This window comes from Astyanax mexicanus, chromosome 15 (genome assembly GCF_023375975.1).
Source record: "Astyanax mexicanus isolate ESR-SI-001 chromosome 15, AstMex3_surface, whole genome shotgun sequence".
NCBI classification, from domain to species: domain Eukaryota; kingdom Metazoa; phylum Chordata; class Actinopteri; order Characiformes; family Acestrorhamphidae; genus Astyanax; species Astyanax mexicanus.
This window is the reverse complement of record NC_064422.1, coordinates 22,746,493-22,769,641: the sequence shown is the minus strand read 5'-3', so window position 1 is coordinate 22,769,641 and position 23,149 is coordinate 22,746,493. Positions and strand designations below refer to the sequence as shown.

At 35.9% G+C, this 23,149-nt stretch overlaps 1 protein-coding gene across 1 annotated transcript in view; it reads right to left on the bottom strand.

The window, feature by feature from the left end:
- Positions 1-23,149, bottom strand: part of nrbf2b (nuclear receptor binding factor 2b) — a 119,278-nt gene that overhangs the window by 93,051 nt on the left and 3,078 nt on the right. Inside the window, exon 2 of the mRNA XM_007255119.4 lies at positions 12,680-12,841. The gene's annotated coding sequence lies outside the window, so the exon portion shown is untranslated. The remainder of the gene's footprint in view (positions 1-12,679; positions 12,842-23,149) is intronic.

The following is a 23,149-nucleotide window of genomic DNA, read 5'->3' as shown; positions in this document are numbered from 1 at the left end:
TTAAAATTCTTCCAAAATTTAAGACACATTTTTATTGCAGATTGTTAGACTTTATTAGTGTGTTGCCATTGTGTGAACAAAATTAGATCTGAACTAGCCAATAAAACTTAATTTAAGTACATAATTAATTATGTAACTAACTGTATATTTAGTTCTGTATTTATGTTATTTTGTGTAAATGGTTGTGTAAAGCAAATTGAATGCATTAGAATCAGAGGTGGGTGAGATATATGAAAGTGAGTTGAAATGAGAGCGATCTTGCAAATTCTGAAAGTGAAACTTCGTCAGGACCTTTAAGACAAAGTGGCCCCGAGCAGAGAGATTAAGAACCTAAAGCAAGGTCACAAGAGGTGCTATAAGGTCACAAGACAGCATAAGGCAACCCAGCTGCCTGGCTGGTTCAGGTGCTCATCAAACGAGGCCCTCATTAGCAGTGCTATGAAGACTAGGTAGAGCAGGATCTTCTCTCGAGGGTCAGGCATTGTCCCTGCCGCTGACGAACGCCTTTCCTTTTCACACGGCTCCGAGCGGCCATACTAGCGCTAATTACCTGAGGGCCTCTTCAGAGATGAGACGGGTGCGTTCGCTTTTTCCTGATGAAAAACTCAAGCTCACAATAGGCCCTTGTAGGAGTGCTCACTTGGCACAGGGCCCTCAAAGGGAGTTGAGGACAGTTCTGAGAACAGCACGAGTCCCCAAGGGCCCTCGTGGATGAGACCCACCTGATCTGTGAGCCCCTCGCTAGGCTAGCACTGTGGTGTGAAGGACTGGTGACGTTACTGAGTCCAATGGCTGGCTAACACATCAAGGAGCTGGCCATTAGCAAGACAGATCTATACCGCACAGCTGAGCGAGCTGCTGCTGCCTTAATGCATCTTGTTCTATGTATGTACATTTGCAGATGAGTGAGATGTACCTTTAGCAAGTCATGCTAAGAGTTTCTTATGGTTTGGGGTTGAAGAGTTTATTGCATTAGTATTGTTGTTGTTTTTAGTATTGAAATGTCAGGTCTAAAATATATACCCTGTCCTTAACAGTTCTTGGTAAAGAAAAAAAAAACTTCTTCAAAAAGTTGGGACGAAGCAACAAGCAGCTGGAAAAGTAAGTGGTACTAATAAAAAACAACAATAGGAGCAATTTGCAACTAACGCAAATGGTTGGGTATAAGAAGAGCATTTTGGAGAGTTTAGAGTCCCTCAGAAGCAAAGTATCTACTGTATCTAAAGAATCCACATTTTAAACAAATGTCCCTCAACGTAAAAAAGTAGGAGACTTTTGATATCTCAACATCTACAGCACATATCATCAAAAGATTCTAGAGAAAGAATCTAGAGAAATCCCTGTGTTAATATTAGGTGCTGGTGATCTTTGGGCCCTCAGGTGGTGCTGCATTAAAAAGGCATGGGCTTAGGAAAACTTCCAGAAAACACTCTCTATACATAGAAATTGCCCTGCAATCCAAAAACGCAAGTTAAAGCTGTATCAAAGGAGAATTCACAACTAAACAATCCTGAAATGTCACTGTTTTCTGATAATATGACCACAGAACAGTTTTCCATTTTGCCTTTGTTTTGAACGCTTTGTTTTACGCAATCTTTACGCTTGCCCATTTTTCATCCTATTAACACATCACCCTCACAAACAGATGTCAGTGTTTTTTTTGTTATGGTACATCAGTGTAAATCTTTCTTTACACTAAACCCTGAAAGAACCCTTCACTGAAAGGGAACTAACTGAAATCTCTGAGGAACCAAAAATCAAGAATCTGTACCGTAAACCGCAGTGGGCTTCCTTTTTAACACTTATTCTATCTGCACGTCCTAATGTGCGTTCCTGCTCATTGAAAGTTTCTTCTGAAGTCAAGGGTATTCATTTGACCTTCTTCCTATGCTGTAGTAACATTATCTGTAGGAATACTTTACACTAGTAGATATTGAAGAATCTATGTATAGTAAGCAAATGATTGCACTTGTCCCAGATATGTCTGATGGAGCTCCGTCACTCCAGAAATACAAAAACAGTACCTCAGCTCCACATCCAAATGCTGGAGTTCTTTGTACCCCGGTATCTGACTCCTCCCATTTGAAATGATGGTTTTAGGTGCTCACAGGTTTTTCAAGGAGGGGTGGATGATATGGCTCTAAAATAAGCTTATCACAGTATGTAATTTTGAGATAAAACAAAATCTTGGCAAAGTGACAAAACACTGAAAGATATTAAAATAATTAATTAATTCCAATAATATACTACTGTAACAAAATAAAGTTAACTTTTTATTTATCATTTAATTATTTATCAAATCTGTAAACTTTTTTCTATTTTGCAAACAACAGTTACTTACCATTTCCTTCTTCCCCTCCTGCACTTTTTCTATCCCCTTACTTCCCTTCGACCTCCTTTAAGCCCTATCTAAACAATGTTTTACCTTTAACTTCTATTACTTTTGTACTTGACTATTGTAAGTCGCTTTGGACAAAAGCGTCTGCCAAATGTAATGTAATGTAATGTAATGTAATGTAAAATGTATACCACAATTTTGTATGAAATAATAATAATGTTAAAATTGATGTAACATAAAATAATTTAATGTGACTACAACAACTACTACGATACAAAAAGTGCAGAATATTCAGTGTTAAAATATAAACTAAAGTCAGTTTATGTGGACTGAATGTTAAATTTAGTGATAACTGAAATGACAAAAACAACAGCAACAAATGTTTATATGGTAGAACATGTAAAGAACTATGGCTTCCCACATCAGTTAATCCAAATAAATATGAATTAGTTTTTTATACTGCATTACAAAAGAAAACTTGGTTCCATTTTTTCCAAGAATGCCTTGCTGACTTAATTTAAAATGTATTAAAATGTATTGCTTGGACTTTTGTTTAGGCTTTGTGCTTTATATAAACTTTTTGTTTTTACAGTGAACAACATTATCATAGATATTATTGAACAAAATGTGAAGATTTTATGTTTGTTCATAATGAATAAATAAACGCAATATGATTTTTAGTTGAAGTTTCAATATTGCTGTGCCTTTCATTTAAGCATACATAGTTTGTTTGTAAAACAGTACAGTAAAAAGAATACCAAAAACACCACAGCCTTGTTTTGCCCCATTTAGTTATGAAGCAGCGCCACCTTTTGGACAAAAGGATTAATTGCCAAATGCTGGTTTTATTTTTACAGATACAAACTTAGAGAAGCATAACTTCTGCTGACAAGGATCCTCCAAATCAAAGGCATGTTCAATGCAAGCCTTTAGGGTTGTAACACAAGGCCTCATGACCTTCTGGATCAAACTCTGGGGAACTAAAACTTTAGATCTCACAAATGAGAACGAATTAGGTCAATATCACAATATGTCACAATATGACAAACTGAAACATAAAATACCATCATGAAAATGAAAAGCAGTTCACATCTTTTATTTCCTTGCCGCTTGTCTCAGGGCATCAAAGAAATTGAGAACAAACCCCATTCATTGGTGACTACCATCACAACTTCCTCCTTACTGTCTCTCTTTGATTTCCTCAGCCCAGTAAAAGGACTGTAAGACCACCGCTCACCCGCGCCCTCCCACTCTGCCATAATGGACTACGCCAACAGGGCACGGGTGATTGCCTTGGCCTTTGTAAGCGAGAAATAAAGAGAACAGTTTCTTGCAGGCTTTGTGCAACTGGGTTATTCACTGTGAATGATCCATTACCCTGATCTTCAGAGATTATAAAATAAGATCTGCCTACAGCTGCATTAGAATATATAAAGTCTTGAAATGCACACTGATTACATTTGTAATTGGAACTTCACCACTTCACCAAGCTGTCTTGCCTTTGGTCTGAGATTGTGTGGCAGTTCTGAATGGATCAAATGAGGTCAGGTCAACATGTCCATCTTTGTGGTGAGAAACTGGTCATGGATGAATTTGGCCTAGAGATAGATGATATAACAATGTGCATCAGATGAACTATAGTTTCTGTATACACCAGCAAGATGGAGCTTGTACATGTATTTGCATTAAAACTGGTGAAGTAACGGCTCCTTTCTTCTACACAACTGGGTCATAATGTGTGCAGAGTTTACCTGAGATGGCAAGAACAATGAATCTGATATGGTCATGACGTGCTTCTAAAATCTTGGTGTCAGATACCAGAGGACACATTCAGAGTACTGTAGAGTAAGCTGTTTTAGTGGTACCATATTTTACGGACTATAAGGCACACATTCAATAAACGTCAATTTTTTTGGTCTATTTTCATACATATAGGCACACCAGATTATAAGGCGCATTTTATGTGACAATAATAAGAATGCATACTTAAAGTGAACAAGGGTTTCGCCATGCTTCTGTTTAAGCAGGTCTCGTAATTCTTAACAAATAAAAAAAACTTTTTAAGTCAAACAAGCGCTGGATGTTAATCTACACAGATTTCTGTCCTGAAAATTGTTTATTTGAGTGAGTAAAGTACTTCTGTTAGGCTTAAATTTTCAGTATTTTAGCATAGCTAGCTGCAGTTAGCAGCACTTAGCATTAGTAAAAGCAGTTTTTTATTTTTTTTTAAGTTTTTTCCTAACCCAGGTTGCTGTCAGCTAACGGTTCGTCCCACGTAGCTTGTTTTAACACTGTAAACACGCAGAATAATGCTCAAATCTGAAATGAGAAAGAGTTAGCGCTGCCGTTAGCAGCTAATGCTAATAATGCTTTAGCGTCAGTGCTTGTGGACTACACTAAAACTCCTGTATAATGCTGCACTTCAGCAGAGTGGCTTTACTGCTCCTTACAAACTGTGCACTGAATTATAAGGCGCACTGTGGATTTTTGGGAAAATGTAAGAATTTTAAGTGCTCTTCATAAAGCAGAAAATACCATACATGAAATACTAAATGCCAATGGGCTTGTTTTTTTTGTTTTAGGCAGCTAACGCTGGCTATCAGGCTAAAATAACAAGTTTGTTATTGCAATAATATACTCAATTGTAATAGTATAGTCAATTGTCAGTGTTTTACTAAATTAGTCAAAAAGGAATGGGTGATGTTTAAAAAGAAAAATCTAAATATTCTTCAAATATGTAAGAAATTCTCAATTTTTAGTTCTAACATAACTTTTTTAACTTTTTTTTGTAAACAGACAGCACCATTTACTGTGATGTCCCTTTACATTTAATTTCATTTTTATACAAGGATAGTAAGCACTTAAATGCAGCTTTTATATTAAATACTGTGCAAACATAACTTCCTTGCACTTTAGTAATGAAAATCATAGTAATAAATATATTTAGTATATAAGAATATTTAGTAATATGAAAATCACTGCCACATAAAACAGTTCTCTACAGGTTTCTAACAGAAGCAAATGTCTTTGCAGCTTCTATATGTAAATGTGATGTCACTGTAATTCTAAAAATTAATAAGTTAAGAATGTTACTAGAACTATGTTGCAAGCTTAAAATGTTTGTGTTTAAGCTAGATAGCAATAAACCCACTGTGTGAAACAAACTGTACAATAATGCTAGCTTGGTGCTAATGTAATCTTAACATCCTGATTGGACAATTTGATTAAACATTATTAAAACATTTTATTATGTTGTTCTCATTAATAAGTTGGAATCAAGTTTGTTTAAATATGTTTACAATAAACAGATTTTTTTTATTGGTTTTGATGAACACTATTAGTATTGATGTAGTACAAAGCTTAGAGGGAAGAGGTCAACACCACACTTTCTATATCTAAATTTTCACAGGTGTAAACACATCTGTCTATTTTTTATTTGATTAATGTATTTCCTTTTTTACAGTGGCAACAAACGTAAAAGCTTACATAAAATATGTTAAAAGGCGGTATTTCACTTTTTGCATTACAAATTTATTTTAATATTTTTATTTATTTAAATAAATAATGGTCTCAACATCCTAACCAGTGTCACCAGTGTCTTCTTTTTGAAAAATAAAAATATGGCCACATTTTACACAGAATTTAAAACAAACTTGAGACAAACAAACACTTGAGATCTTATCTTGCTGAATCTCTAAAGCTAAACTGTGTTTTCGGAGTGACATCTAGTGTTCACTTCTGAGAACTTCCTCTAAAAAGCAATGAGCAATCACGCTTTGTAACACTAGAAGGAGATGTTCAGTACATGTTGAGTTTCACAGTGTGTTGTATAATTTCTAATCTATATTTGGAGCCTGAACAGCTTCAGCCTGACCATTTTGCTCTTACAGAACACAGAACATACCATGCAGTAAATGCTTCAGAAGTTACCATCAATTATTATAGCTCTTCGGCTCTGCTGGTTTTAAAACAGCAACAAAAGAGCCAGGTCTTAAATAAATACTATAGTCACCTTCATAAAGAAATATATGGACATTTTTTTTTATTTATGCAAGATACAATTACATAAGTTACATTTAAAAAGCATTTTTAAATTTCAAAATGCATTTCAATATATAAATATATATATATACAGTTAAATATAAACAATAAGACACACCTTCTCATTTAGTGTTATTTATGTTTTCCCTAAATTGTAATGAATGTTAATATAACGGAACACATAATATGTAATTTAGTAAACTTAAAAGTGGGCCTACTTTGAAGAACCTAAAATAGAACACTTTTTTACTAAATCAATCCATATATTTTTCTTAATAGTTAATAATAGCATGATTTTTTTATTAATCTACAATGCAGAAAAGTTTGAAATAATGAAAAATTTAAATTAAGTCCAAACTTTTGGCTTCATATTTTACATTTATACAATTACAAAAATACATATTCCTTTACATTACATCAGATACATGTCCAGACTCATTCTAGTCATTCCAGGAACTACTTTTACTGTAATCACTGCATAGTTAGAGTGATTGTTTTTTTTTTTTTTCATGTTTGAATTCATGAAGTCAAGCATAATTCCCCTAAACAGCTGTAATCTGTTGTCCAGTCATGTCCATTAAAATCCTTTACCCTGCCAGGACATTCTAACTCAAACCATGTGCACCTTAAACTCAGAGCTAAAAGTGAGAGTCGAGGTTTTATAGCTTTTTAAAACAGTGAGATTAATTAGACATGTTTAAAATAGTAATTTTCTGTACATGAGTGATGAGAGAAATTGGCACTACTCTGCTAAGTATCACACTCAGACAGAATAAATGAGCTACTGGAAGAAGCCCAAACCTAATGAAAGAGGGCTGATGTTTCATAAAGGCCTTTTTTGGTGACTGGATCATCTGAATTTCGGTAAACGAGGCACACGCCCATTTACATGTGTGTGAGCTGAAAAACAGTCTGTGATGAGATACGGAGTGGAGATGGAGTGGCCTGCCAGCTCAGCACTGCTTCTTTATAATTATGTGAATAGTGAAACAGAGTGATTGTGCCACCCCACCCTGGGCAGATAGGAACACGTGGCACTTTCCAATTAATTTAGAACAGGATGGAGCCTATTTTCAACACTTTATTAATATAATTTCAGTATATTTGTCTAAACTGCTCATTTACTAGAAACACATTTAAATTAGTTTAATTTGTTCTAGTCCCAGAATGAACAAATAAGTAGTTATTATGAATAATAATAATACGAAGAAAAACACTACCGTAATTTAGGGCATTACAAGTCATAATTTACCAGTACATGTAATACTATATATGGGTCATTTCACAGAAGGGGTGCCATTTCTGTCCCCAGGAAATTTATAATGTATAATGTATAAATGTATATGTATAATGATATGAAATGTATAACATGTATAAATGTGCACATAAAATAACTTTAAAATACATTTATTATTAAGCAAATTGTCTTGTACATTGACCTAACTGCAAAAGTAAGATATGTAAAAAAAATATTAATAAAAACTACTTAGAACACTGAAAAAATAGTTACATTTTCCCTCTCTCTAACTATAAACTTTACCATGAAACATAATTATTAAAATCCTTCAGAGATGTAATTTTCTGCATTGTTGTGTGACTGCAAATCCCATCTATGCTTTAAAAAATATTTCATAATAAATCCATAATATTTAAGATAAAATACACATTTCAGTTGTGTCTCTTGTGCTGTAGCCACTAAACCACCACTACGCTGAATAGTGTTATTTCTGCAGGAAGTAGGGGAGAAGAGGCAATAAACTTTCATGGGTTAAAATACAACAGTGTTCTCTAATGAAAGCAATGTGTTTAGACCTTTACTAGCTCAGTGAAGTGTTTCTGAACTTGGCAGGATAGGACTGTGGGTTATTTAGTACTGTGTGGTAGCAGTATTAAATTCTAGCCTTCCAGCTGCACCGGTTACTGACTAGTGTTTCACCTTATAGCTGTGATAAAGAATGTGGTAAGGCACACTTTACGCCAAAGGGTTTCATCAAGTCCATCACGAACCTGCGGGATATGTGTGAGGGCATCGAATATGGATGTGTAGATTTCTACAAGAGCTTCCTGTCTGTTTGCTTGGACAATTTGTTGGTCACAATAATCTACAGGAAGTGACATCAGTTGGTTCTTCTGAAGATCATGCGAAGACCAAAATTAAGTTCTTTCATTAGTTTTTCTGTATATTTGATCTTATTGTAACTATGACTGAGAAGGTTAATCTCAATACTCATTCATGTAACCTACATTAATTCTTAGATCTTATTTGTTTATTTTTAAAATACACATTTTTGGAAAATCACTAGAATGTGATCAGTGTCCTCATGGTATTAGCATAGCCACCATTTTTCACCAGCTTTTTTGTTTTTGCCAATTCTATGCTACAAACACATTCCTGTTACTTTCATTCCTGTTATTTAAAACATAAAGAGTAACAGGAATAAGTGCCAGTGACAGGAGGGAGTTCTAGTAACATGAATGAGTGCCAATAACAGGAGTGATTTTTTTGTCAGAAATATAAATTATTTGAACATGCAGTTAAACATTTCTTTAAAATAAAAAAAATCTTGAGTGAAAATCTAATGAATTAGTGGACTTACTTTAAACATGCCTTCAAATGTCACATGAGTTTTGTAACCATCTTCAGATAAAAAAACTTTATAAAAAATAATAAAATAAGTAAAGCTGCCTGAGACTGACCAGTACATGTTTTGAATAGGTAAATATATGTGTTCTAGATTCAGAGTTGAAAGAAGAAAAAAATAATAAGTTTAATTTGGAAGAGATACAAAAAGCAAATGGCTCCCATATAGAGGTTATAAAAGTAGTCAGCAACTGTAAGTACAAGGAAGTTTTTTCAAATTAAGGATAAAACGAATGTATTATCTCTCCTTGCTGCTGTTTTTAATACATTAAATCGTTAAAATGGCAAATGTGAAGATTGACCCACAGGCCGAACCCAGAACTAATGCAATCTTAACCGTATGCAAAATATCAGAACAAAATCCCCAATTCAATTTTCTCTGTGTAAATATGAAAACATATAAAGTAGCCCAGACTTTGCCAGATTAGAGTAATGAGTGCTGTCGGTGAAGAGAGACATTCCTGCGGCTGCCCTGTTAAAAGCAGCTGCCTGCTCTATAGCACTCCGAATGTTGCCGTACTTTGTGGTTTATTTATCCACTGTGGGAACCTGATTGAGCCCATACATCCAACCACAGGCTGTCTACCAGTCATAGCTTGCCCCAGAAATATCCCTACATTACTCTCCAAACCACAGCCACAAGCTAGTTGTGGCTAATAAATCAGTTATTTTGAGATCGAATAGAAGGCCTAGTACATGCAATCTTATGTTAGGCTTTGTGAACTGATGCTGCCCTTTAACTGGCATGGAAGCATGACCACTCAGCGTGGTCTTGAAGCCTTTAATGATTTTAAAATCTAAATCACAGCTGGTTATTACATAAAATGACTAGGAATATTCTTTCTGGTGCCTGGGACACTGTTGTATCTTGGTTTTGAGATAGGGTTTGATGTAAAAAGGTTTGATGTTTTCTAAAGTTCATTCATGGTAAAGATATATATTTTTTCTTTACCACTATCAACATTACAAATAACGAGATATGTAGGGGGTTACTGGTGGTTTTAAACATGAAATAGCTGTATGTGTATGCTTTCTAAGCTCTGAGTCAAGTAAATGGATGACTAACCCATTTCACATTGTATTTTCCTGTTGAATGTGAATGAGAATGAATGAGAAGCCAAACCTCCACCAATTTTACAATGATGTAAAGGGGTAACACAACCACCACTAGACAACACCTGAGCAACCACTTAGCAACATCATGGCAATTGCCTGAAAAACCATTTCAATCATCTTGGCATGCTGTGGAACCCATCCATTGGGACTTCCATTCATTTTGAAGCATCATACACTCTAAAAGGTGATTGTGTTTTAGGCAGAAAAACTAATATTATCTTAAGTTGAGTGAAATTAGCAGCCAGTATATAGCAGTGTATAGCAACAAGTTAGCAGGCTCCTAGCAACACCACTGCAAACAACTAGCAACATCACAGATATTATCTTCTATTGTTTAGAACAGGCTGTTTCTGTTATTTGCCTTTAAAACTGATATAATTACTTGTTTGAATCAACTTTATACATTGAACAATTTTTTTTCAGTGCAGCCAGCATGAAGCATGGTTTATCAAAATATGGTAAAACAGTAACAATGAATAAAATTAAATATGAAAGAGTATAAAAAGTCCTTGCTCCTTAAGGATGCTGTGAATGATTCTCAATAAAACGTGTGGAAAGCTCTTTCCCACGCACCTTTCATTCCTCACCTCATGTCTCCAGCATGCTATGAATTATGATAACATCCGCAGAGACAATTAACAATGACGAGAGTTTTTTTTCTGAGAAAAGCGAAGGGCAAAGGGAAGCAGGCATTACCCATCTGGAGAGCTGGAGTGAGCAGAAGCGGAAAAGAGACTCAGAAAGATGCCTCAGATCTGCTGCCAGACCAATATGAAAGAGCGCAAATAACAAACGTTCTCATTAAGTCATGACATTTCCAGCCAGTCTCGTTCAATGCCATTTCTGTTACGATTCGACTTGAGACTTGGACCCCCACCTCCCTCCTGTGTTCCCCTGTCAACTGTTAAAACTGTAGAAATAACTCCAAATCCTGAAAATCATCTGAGCCTTCAAAAGACTTGCTCTTTGAAAATGCCCCTCTCTAAGAGGTACTGTACTCCCAGAAATAAATGGTGATGTACCTTAACATCTGCAAAGCTCTTTGTGTGTTTGGTGTATGTCTGTGTGTGTGTGTGTGTATAAAGGGCTGCGTAATAAAGGCTGGTATTGTGGAGTACAGTGTGGGAAAACACTTCCCATCCTGCTCTGCTCGGCTCACTACTGAATGAGCCGCCTTTATAAGGAGCCACTCTGACTCACTGTGCTCTTTCCGCTCACTGCCCTCTGTTCACACACTCGCTCCACCTGGACACACACACACATACACTACGTGAGAATTGGCATCTCTTGCTACTGCGCTCCCCCAACAGTCAGCAAGTGGAATTGGAGCACTGAGCCACCCCTTAAAAAGGCTTACACACAATTTTCTGGACATGAGGGATGCTAAAACATATGTAAAAGTGAACATAGCAAAAGTAATATTACAGGATTTTACACAAATATGGCTGTGTTACACATTTTCTGTGAGTGTTGTCTTGCCCATTTCCTGGACTAAATGCCTGATCTCACATTAATTTTTAAAAGAAACTTTATTTACAAAAAGTTTAAACACAGTTCAAACTAAAAAAATGTGTAAATGTTAATAAAATTAATGGAACAATGGAGCATGCAGAAGTAGGGCCCTATGAAATCTGTTTAATTTCTTTGCAAATTCAGTTCAATTTTTTTCTGTTTTCAGTTTTCAAACTTGTTTTTAAAAGTGCTGTCAGGTGTTTAAAAAATAATCAAATTAATTACATGCTCTGTGATTAATTAATTTAAATCACATCCAGCAAAGTATTTTAAACTGTACAATTCAATTTAATTTTAGCTGAGGAGAAAAATAATGAATGATTAACTGACATAGACTTAAAAGCTCCCTTTAATGAAAATCAGTGAATATCTCTTATAAACCTTAATGAGTTTTATAGCTGTCACTTTTATTCTCATAAAAAATTGTCTTTTGTGAAACCGCAGTCATACACTGTGGTAAAATTTAGTGTGAAAAAAATCCGGATTTAGCGGATATCTAACATAAAAAAAATAAAAAGTTATTTTGATGATTTAAGCTTGAGGTCTAAACATAATGTAAATATTAATTTCAGAACATGGCAGCCAGCCATGTTTGTGATTCCTGCAGCCGGCAAAATATGAAACTTCAGCAGTCAGTAAGCTTTACAGCTAACAGGAGTAAGTAATAGTTTACATTGGATAAATTAAGCCTAAATGTAAAAATGGTGTAATTTATCAGCAGGTAGGTAAGCAACAAATATATGAGAAATATAAGTAATGTTTAAATTTGCTTGGCGCTCCAAAATGTCTTGAAACGGTCCTGCCTGGGATTGAACCATGGCGAGCTCACACAGCAGAATCAAATACCGCAGAATTCATATTCAAACAATGAACTTAGAATGAATTAAGAAGACACAGTCACTTTAACCATGCACACACAAAAACCTTCAAACCTCACCAGTGCACAGTGGATTTACAGACTAGTCATTTTAAAGTGTGCACACAAGTTAGTTAAATAGACATTGTCTGGTTTAACGGTAGAGCTGCCATACCTCTATATCCATTGCTCAGTCATGAAGCACCACCCATCGCCGCAATCCGTGCAGACTCAATTCGAAACAAGAAGCTGTCCGGCCTTTGGGTTTCACCAAGCCTCCAACAGCCTCCACCGGGTTTTGGTAAAAAGCAGAATCTGACAGATCTCCACTGGAAACCTGAGAATGTGAATAAACAGTGACTCAAATTATAATGTGTCAAAAAGAAAAACAAACTCAGACTGAACTTTCTGTAAAAAACATACAACAAACTAGACACCTTAGTGTTACGCTCCAACAAAAATTCTGGGTTGACACACTGTGAACTCTGCGTACCTAAAGTTAGCCTCGGCAAAGGACTCGGTAAAGAATCCAGCAATAGCCTTGTGTACCGGGACTTAAAATGCGGAATCTGGTGTTCTGATTGGTTGTGCTAGCTTTACTAGTGTAAATTTAAAGGTAAAATTATAAAAAAAACAAACATGCACTATATTAAAATATGCTTTCAAAAGTATAATTAGATAATTTATCTTATTATAAGTATCAGGGCAAAATTAGGATAATAAGACATGATTAGATGAACAAATTTGTTTTGTATTTTTAATTGCTTATTGTTATTTTTATTTTTATTAGTAATTGCTATTAACGTTTTTGTATCATCCAGGCAAATAATGACTGTGAGTTCAGGTTGTTTAAAGACCGCAAGAAAAATTATCATGAACAAAAAACAAAAAATCATAAAAAAAATGTTGGCATGCGCATGGCCAATACAGGTAAGAAGCACAAATCAATGGGTAATGTGTGTTACTCATCGAGTCTTCCTACCGAGAGCTTTTCCGAGGGCTACTGTGACATACGCATATTATTTTTACATCAGTATTCAGCATTCGCCCATGTTTTCTTTTGGATTCACAGTAAATATTGTTATTTAACATAGTTAATAATACTATAACTTGAGTCTTTTTGCACTTTATTGTGTTTTGTCGAAAACTTTTTAAACATTTTTGGTGTATACACTATGAAAGCCCAGCTAAATATTACTATTTGCTCAATGCTCATTTCTAACATGTAGACGGTCCAAATGACTGCTAGTCAGTTTTTTTTAAATATTGCCAATATATAACCACGCCCTCTTTTATCATTTCATCCCACACTAAGTGGTTAGTTGATTGACCTCGAAAAGAGCACTTAACGTTTAACATTCGTTCAGTTTGGCTGTTTTACATTTACAGACACGTAGTATAGCTATACCTGTGACACAGAAGGCAGTGTTGTTTTAACTTACATTGAATTTAAAACGTTTAACTGTTTCTATTACAGCCTACAGCAGGTTTGTAAGACATTCCTTCTATATCTCTAAAGACGTGTGTTGTGGTAACTTAGGAAACTTCGATATGGTAGCACGATTCGACAGACACATCTATAAATAGGCTCTACATTACACCATTCAGTTTATTGTCCTCACCAGTGTTGTGTTCATATTTGTTGTAAAAGCTGAACTGAACAGCTCAGTTTACAAACGGTGAACATGAGCCCGAGCCCTGCATTTACCTCAGAAAATTACCGCGAACCGCTAGAGGGAGCCCGCGAGCGAGTCTAAAATGAATGGGAGTAAATGGAGCTAAACGACTAAAACTCTAATCAATGGAAAGAAGGGGTTTCCATTGAAAAATAATAGCAGACTATATATTAAGAGGAAAAAAACCTAAATGAACGCGAACTAGCTATTTTTTTAAACTGTGAACTTTAGTACTTTTTAAGGAAATCTTAAAAAAGAGGGGGTATCACCAAGTGTGGCTTAGTGGTTGTGTTGTGTACACCCTTTGTTGTAGAAAAATAACAAAACCAGTCTGCACAGGCTAAAACAGCAAACTAAACTGTTTTAGTCTTGAGTCTTAGTGGATTCTTTTCAGGAGGTTGAATGTCAGGTTAAAAACAACCAAACCTCCCCAATAAATAACATGTGCCACAAAAACAGCTGCCAATACCTGACTAAGTCACTTAAGGAGATCTTCAAAAACATACCACAGAACTTATGCCAACTGTTATAACAAAGTTTAAGATTCATAATAGTTTTTGTAGTCATAGTTAACTACATGAGGGTGAGTGCTCAAAATCCCCCCAAAAAAGCCCCAAAACACCAAATCAACCACACTAAAATGTCTCATTTTAACACAAACTTACACCACAACACCTACTTTATAAACCTCCAACTAAAAGAGTCCTTGCCTATTCATTAAACAAAAAAATGAAAGGCACTGCAATGCATTATGGGAACAATCATATTCCACTTCATCACCAAGTGTGGCTCAGTGGTTGTGTTGTGTACAACATTTATTGTAGAAAAATGACAAAACCAGTCAAAAACTTTTTTCTGTCTTTTATATGAAAAGAGATCACACTTGAAAAGCACAGTAAAAACATTTGTTTCAATAAATGTTCTGTAAAAGCCAGCTGAAATCTGTAAATTTAAACAACAAGAATTCTCTGTACAATTTTTAAGGTGTTTGAATCTTAATTTATGGGGTCTCAGTGTAAAAGCACAGTCACTGATATATAAACAATTTTTTTGTGTAAAAATACAGACCAGTAAAGTAGGTATATATTTTTTACACATAAAACAAAACCAAATGAATATTAATTTAACAGAACTGTTCCATAAAATTACTTTTTATATATTGTAATAAAACTTTACAACTGCAAATCTTATTTTAATAACAACAGGCCTTATCAAAAGTGGAATTATAGTGAAACATTAATGATTTAAATACACTATATAGCCGACAGTATTTGCTAACCTATACAAAATATTTAATGGCGGTTCAGAAACATTAATAAAAAAAATTGTGACTCTCAGGAGCTTAACATTTCTCTTCTCTTATTATGTAATTGTACACTGGCACTTTGGTTAACAAACCAGCTGTAAAGTAAGCTAAACAACATACTTTCACCAATTTTGGCTGGAATGTATCGTGGCGGCACTTATGGCCTTTTTAAGGCTGTCTATGGGGAGTGGCTATGTTAATTAGATGCTTAGCATAGAGGGATTACCATGATGTAGTTTCATAGCAGTTTTATCTACCTGGCTGGGTTTTGGCCTTTTGGAATTTATGTGGTTTTGCTCTTGACATACTTTGCACTGCTTTAAACATTTAGTAAACCTAATATTAAAGGGTCTTCAAATCAATTCATGTTGTTTATATCTGCATCTTCTTGGCAAAAGCTTGATTTAGTGAGTGATTGGGCCAATGAATGTTAATATTTAGAAAACAGCAAAAAAAAAATCTTTCTTTACTTATAAAACACTATAAATTGTAGTTTATCTGTAAAATTATGCAATAAAGCCACTTATTGAGAACTTAAAATATTTAAATATCAGCAAAATTACTTACTTTTACTTTTCAAGTGACATAATTATGCTGTTACTTAAATTATGTCAACCTTTAAATAACATTAAATGTATTAATGCAGTATTTTATTGATTTTTTTTTACATTTTACGAAAGTTTACTAACAGAAAAAAAAAACATGTAATTTACTATACATTGACTGTAAAATTTCAGAAAACATATACAAGGAAAGGCTGTAATTTTACAGGAAGTCATTGTTAAATTAGGTACAGTAATTTTCTGTATTTTTATGGTAACTGTTTTGCTTCCAGACATTCTACAGTTTTTTAACATTTTTATTAACTCTTTGCTTTAGTCTTGATTCTTAGTGGATTCTTTTCAGGATCTTGAATGTCAGGTTAAAAACAACCAAAGCTCCCCAATTAAATAAGTAACATGTGCCACTTGTTTACAAACAGCTGCCAATTTCAGGCTAACTTACTTAAATGATCAACAAACATAAATTATTTTATTTAAATTAGTATAAACTGATCTTTGAACAAAATTTAGGGCATTTTCAATGTGCACTGGCACAACACTGGTCCATACATCAGCACTATCCATACCTCAGCAGCAGTAGTGTTCCTGGTTTAAATTCTAAAATAAAAAATATTAATTTTAAAACCCTACATTTGTCATTTGCCCATATTTGTGCGTCAGAAAGCCAGTAAAACTTTTGCGCAACATCACTGGAGAAACAATTTGCTTTAATAATATTTACTGAATAGACTTGCTCATTGAGAAAAATGGCAGAGCAGTGTTAAAATGAGTAACAACGTCCAGTTCATTTCCATGCAGCCACAAACCACATTACACACCAACACATGACAAATAACAGTCCAAACTCTGTCAAACATAAAACATCTGTTAGAGCGAGCCTGACCAAATTATCAGGAGAGTCCTCCAAAACAAGCGCTGAAACCAAACCAGACGGCAAGGCCTTTCCACCAGGTCACCTGAAAATGTGACAGAACCGTGGGAAATGATTCGCCTGTACCTGCACAACCTAATAAAGAACGAGGAATGGCTTTGGCCAAACCAACACCGGGATGAAAGGCAAGGTAATAAGAAAGAATAAGTGTTTTTGGCTGTGTGACATTTTCCGTGAAGTGGAGAACGAGAGAGAGAGAGGGAATAGTGTACGTGTTCCAGACCGCGTGTGACAGGTCCAAGAACCAAACCCTTCGGGGGAATTACTCAAATAACAGTAATTGCTCTGTATTTTTCCTATATGACATCTCATACAAGGATTTTATTCAAATACCTCTTCCATGTTGTCTCTAATAATGCTGTCAATAGCACACATACAGCTTACGGTATTTTACTGCAAGCTATTTACTACAGTAGCTATATTGCATCTAATATCCTTTTGCATTATTCATACAAACGGCAAGTTAAAGAGTAAAGCTGAAGCACATTTCCTCTGTATTCTCCTTTAATGACAGACTTCTGGCCTAAAATGAGATTCTTAAAGTCATTTTGATGACTGTAAAAGTTTAAAATAACATAAGTGTCCCATTTGGAGCTGCATTTTTGATCGAATTTGACAGAAAAGGTTATGCAGCCCATGCAGTAGTATGAGTATCTGTGTGTTTGTGTGTGTGCGTGTGTATATGTGTGTGAACAGGCTATAATAAACTTCAAGAGCAGTGAGTCTGATTTCACGATGTTCTCCAAAGGGACGCACTGAAATGATGAAGAGTTGCCTTTAGTGGGTTTCAGGGAAATATTTCCATTTCAAAGTGGAGCGGGGTGGGCCGTTATTTATGCTCCGAGTGCAGCACAGGCCATTCCTACACAGCATTTAAGAGTGTAGAGTTTCCTGCAGTCTGTTTCAGTGCTGTGCTACAGTGCTGTTGTTTCGGTGCTTTAGATTATTAGAAAGCCCCCCCACTCTGACCCTCCTTTGAGACTCCTGGTGATTGGTTCCATATGCGCCGCCCACACCGCCGCAACTGTAGCATGTAGCTCTGCACTCATGGAAAACTTTACAACAACAGGACGTTTTTCTTTTCCTCGTACAGATGGTCAGATACATTTTATAAGGGCCGTGGAGCTTGTAAGGGAAACACTGTTATTCTTTTATCAGGTACGATCGGCATGGCACAGTCTGTGAACCCGAATGGGAACCAGCCTCGGTACCCAGCGCACCTCGCAGCGCTCCACTTTAAAATGTCACTCACACCCCATTCGTGTTTTCTTATTATTGCTAAAGCGAAACCAGATGTGACGAGCGTTGTATTGAAGATGGTCCAATAGCTCCATTTGGGATTTCATTTTACATTTTATCATCCGGGCTAGTAGTTTTCTCAGCCCTCAGGCAACACACATGACTCTGATTACATGACTAAGGAAATGTATATACTGCATAAAAATAAATGTTAACCTACCACAGTTTGGAATTTCCTTAAAGGGTCCATAACCTACATTTTTTCCCTCAATTTTTATTATTTTACTCAAAGTCCACGTACAGCCTCATTGATTTTTATTTGACCAGATTCCAACAGATCTTTATCCTTGATGTATGTAATTGACCTCTCTTCTCTCTTCTGACTGACTGCCTTGATTTAATAGCAGGTTAAGAGCTCTGCAGTTCTTAAAGCTGATGTCTGTACGTTTTTACCTCTCTGGTGAGAATGGGTAACTGCACAAGCGGAATGCGGAAGACACCCCAGTTTTTAGAATGAATATAATAGGTATTAGGTTTAGCAGGGATGGTTGTTCCAGCACACTGATACCATTAAACACCATATATGTATAGAACCACTGAACTACTGATTTGTGTGGTGAACGGTTCTTTAAATAAAAGCACGAATCATAGTAGATGTTTTTGAGTCATTTGAAGCACCTGAAAGGGTCCTACAGTTGTATGAATGAATCATTTTCATTTCTATATAGTTCAAGTGTTTTTAGCAAAAAAAACAACAACAAAAAAAACATTTTAAATATTGTTCACATACTATTTTAAGATATTTAATTTCCACGATGTTAGCTTTAATTGAATTTAATTCTGGGTTTAATTTACAACAGATTTACTGCACACACCATGGATGATTTAATTATGGCAATGAAACTATTCATCAATTTGGCAGATCGTCATGCTCCACCAAACCATTGCGCATATTATCATCATTCCAATCTCAAAAACTCTCCAGCACAAACCCTGGACAAAAAGAAGGAGTTAGAGATTCAAAACATACTCTGCTGTCTTCCATTTTCTCTTTGATCCATCTGCTGTGTAAAAAGCACTTGAAGAGCAGGGAATACAGCCTGTTTACAGCGGCAGTCGTATCCAAAATGACGTTCAATTACTGCACAGAAAAGGCCTGACGGAGCAACAGCGGAACGATTTCTGAGAAAATGTGCCTGAGCTGAAGGACTCTCACCAAAGAGCAAACTCTGCTTCTGTGAAAGTGGGGTTACTTCTCTGAGCAATCATATTATTATCAAAAAAAGAAAGAAAGTGATTTAATTTAAGAATGCTGAAGCAATCATGAGAGCTTCTGTTTATTTTTATAGGGGAGAGTGAGGAACAAACTAATACAGGTTATAGGAAACATGGATTTTTATTGTAGATATTAGGTTCAAGTTAAACATGTTTTGTACATCTTTTCATACTCGCTAAAGTTATCTGTGTGTTGATGCTGAGGGGATTTCAGTGGTCTGGTCTTGGCTTTTTGCGGGCCTGGCTGTTTATATTCTCATTTGAAGGCCACTGAAAAAAATATTGCTCAAATACAAATAATGATTCAAAAATGTAGCAAAACATAAAATATGTTAGACAGTGCCACACTCTCAAGCAAGTGACAATATATATCTGTCTTACTCCATATTATTCTATATTATACTGGTAGATGTGTTTGTCGAAATGTGCAAGCAATTGCACAGAGAATACATTATATGCAATGTTAGGCTAAATATAGTCTAATTATATTTCAAAAGGGGCCAACTTGTTTTAATCTTGTACTATTTTATCTGTATCTGTATCAACTACAACAGCTGTTTTTATTTTTTCCTAAATTGTAAATTAATACTGAATTCATCCAGACTATGAAGTATACTATGAAATGTAAAAGTGTTTAAAACAATACTCTGTAAAGCATTTAGGTGCTCTTATCTGGGCTGCTGTTAACTTGCAGGTTCTGAGGCTGGTAACTCTGATAAAATTATTCTGTGCAGCAGAGGGAACTCTAGTCTTCACCCTCCTGGTGTTGGGGCATCACTAGTGATAGGGAGAGTCGTAATGAGTGGCTTGGGTAACTGCCGTGTAAATTGGGGAGAAAATAGGATAATACCTATGCCAAGAAAAATGCCAAGATGTGCAAATCTGTCTTCTAAGATAGAGGTGCCAACTTCGAAGAAACTAAAATGTAAAACATATTCTGGTTTGTTTAACACTTTTTTGTTTACAAAATAATTCTATCTGTTTTTTTTCAGTTTGTATTAATCTACAATGCAGAAAAATATTAAATAATTAAAAAAATGGTCCTGTACATGTACATTCAAGCTATTTTTCCACCATTGTGCTTCATATGGAAAACTAGGCAACTAAGCAAATAAATAGGCAAGACAAATTAAACACATTATGACTTCATACATCATTCAAGCTATTAATCTGCCCTTATGACATTTCTTTTCTTCAGCTGCCAGAGTCACTTGCCTACTTGTGCATGCAGCTGTTTCAATCCAACTGGTTTGGACTAAAGTACCAAACAACCCAATGACAGTTTTTATATATTATAAATATAAAAAAGTAATTACACCCTGGAGAAGTCGTGGGCTGAGTGTTTTTGACTAGTTAGCTGAAGAGGTGTATTTTTCATATCCTTGCTTTTTCAAGGCTGTGCCGAGAGAATGGTTTTAGACTAAATTCGAGTTGGCTCTTGGCAGAAAGCCCCTACTCCAGGACGAGCCATTCGCTTATATGCAAAAGTTTTACCTTTTAACAGCTCAGAAACATATAGCGTGGGCAGAGACGGTGCCTGCAGTTCAAGCAGGCTATGACTGAAATGACGCATGACAGGCCATCTGCAGTGCTGCATCACCCTCAGCACCTTTCAGAATCCTTTGGACCATTTCCTCATGACACCGACTGGGGTGTCGCTTCAGCCTACATTCAAATCTGTTTGTAAATTGTTGTGGAATGTGCTGCGAAGAAAAGCAGACCTGGTGTCAGAGAGTCGCATCCAAGCCTTCTAAATGCCTCACCAAGTGCGCACATCACCACCCGCAGCCAAGAGCTCAGCCTGAGACACCAGAGGCAATAATAAGAATACGAATTAGACGCAAGCTGAATGCAGTGCTGGTACAATGCAGTCATTCATAGAGCGATCACACCCCAGTGCAGGCAGGCCTGTTCAGATCTGGCAGTAATAAGTGTGTGAAATCAAAACACATTTTTAATAACAGGCCGTAACATTCAGGCCTTCATTTCTGCAATGTGAAATCAATACACACATTCTTTCATAGTACATGCTGTACAGCATCATTAACAACTAGAAAATATGTTTTTAAGGGTTTTTATAGAACAAGGAACAAATAATATAAAAATTTAAAATAATGAATGTAAAGTACTGTATTTTTCGCATGTTTTAAATTTTCGTCAATTTTCTGGTCTATTTTCATACAAAAAGGCGCACTGGATTTTAGGGCACATTTTAAGCTTTACTAGTAAGGAACTACTAATTCAGCAAGTCTCACCGCTGGGTGGTGGTGGTGGGGAGGTGGCGAGCTAAATTAAGTGAAGCTAAATTAAGTTAAGTAAACAAAACTGTAATAAAATTTACTTTTTTTAAAGTCAAATGAGTGCTGGATGTTAATCTACACAGATTTCTCTCCTGAAAACAGTTTATTTGGGTGAGTAATGTGCTTATGTTTATTTACAGTAAGCTTAGATTAGCAACTTGTATTAGCATTACAGGCTAACTGCTAGAGGCCAACATCGATACACTGAGTAACACGGAGTGCTCCAGTAAGCTAGCTAGCGGTTCATTCCATGTAGCTTGTTTTAACACGGTAAACGTGCAGGATACAGTCCAATAATACTCATCTCTGAACGATGAAAGAGAGTGCGGTTAGTGGGTAATGCTAAGGGTTAGCAGTGAGCTACAGGCCGATAATACTCCCCTCTGAACAGCCAAAGAGCTATTGTTTAGCGTGGGTAGCGGCTAATGCTAATGCTACTCCAGTTCCGCTGCTGGAAACACTAAACAGTGGAGTGGAGTGGCTTTACTGGTCCTTATAACCTGACTGGTAAAATTTACACATAAGGCACACCGGATTAAAAGGTGTACTGAGGATTTTTGGAAAAATTAAAGGATTTTAAGTGCACCTTATAGTGCGAAAAATACTGGTATATGAGAAAACATATGATCTACATACGCAAACAATGGGATAGCAGTACATAAATTGATCATAAATGTTACCTTAAGGAATAGCCACAGCTGTGTAAGTTGTGAGGTGTTATCTTGGATGTAGGTGAGGTTGAACACCAGTCAGGGCAAACATCAGCCAAAACGCATCAATCCAGATTTAGATATAGATGCTATAATCTGACATCAACTGTGGCAAGATGTACTTGCAGGTTCTGCATGGTATACAGCAACATATCATAAACACTCTTGTCTGCAGTTCTGACCTTCTCCTGAGGGTAAGTCACTTCTGACAGCTATGTTCCTGACAAATGTATCACTTAAGATGTCTGTCTAGCTTTTGAGCTATAAATACAAAACCAAACTAGTGTCTGAGTTCTCGAATTTTAATCTGACCTTGGTTCTGTACGAGCAGGTGGAAAAGGCCGGACAGACAGCCTTGGCTCCAGATGGCCATGCTAATGTAGATTTGCTAGTGGCAGCTTCTCAATCAGAACACAGGAAGCTAGCTGCCACGGTCACAGAGTATTAAAAAAGACAGAAGCTGTGTTTGAGGCTGCAGCCCGGGGTGGTGTGTTCTTGTTAGAACTGTCCTATGAAGATTCCTTCTCAGTCTAGTGGTCACATATATAGTCTAACAAGGCTGTGTGATGGACATTTAATAAAATAAAAAATAAAAAATCAGGTTTTATATGGTTATATTAAATGGTTCTGGCATTATTATAAGTA